We start from the raw sequence: 332 nt of genomic DNA, 5'->3' as shown, positions 1-332 counted from the left end.
AGAAAGAGAAGCGTTAGGAATTCCAGAGAATTCTATGGCAGCACTCCCAATAGAACTTTCTAGGATAATGGAGATGTTCTATCTTCACATCATCAAGAGAGCACTCAACTGGACCCTTGGCATGCCTGAGAAATTTTTAATTGTGCTTCATTTTCATTAATTTAAATAGCCCCACTTAGGGAATGCCTACAACACCAGAAGGCAGAGTTCAATAGGAATTTATGTAGGCTCCGAGTGCCACAGACAATGGCTATATTTGAAGGATATATCTGTTTAACAAAATTCTTCATACTGGCTTCTCACTCATCATTAATGGTCCGTTAATTATTTAC

This window comes from Myodes glareolus, chromosome 25, assembly GCF_982192425.1.
Source record: "Myodes glareolus chromosome 25, mMyoGla1.1, whole genome shotgun sequence".
Taxonomy (NCBI): Eukaryota; Metazoa; Chordata; class Mammalia; order Rodentia; family Cricetidae; genus Myodes; species Myodes glareolus.
This window is presented reverse-complemented; position numbering follows the sequence as displayed.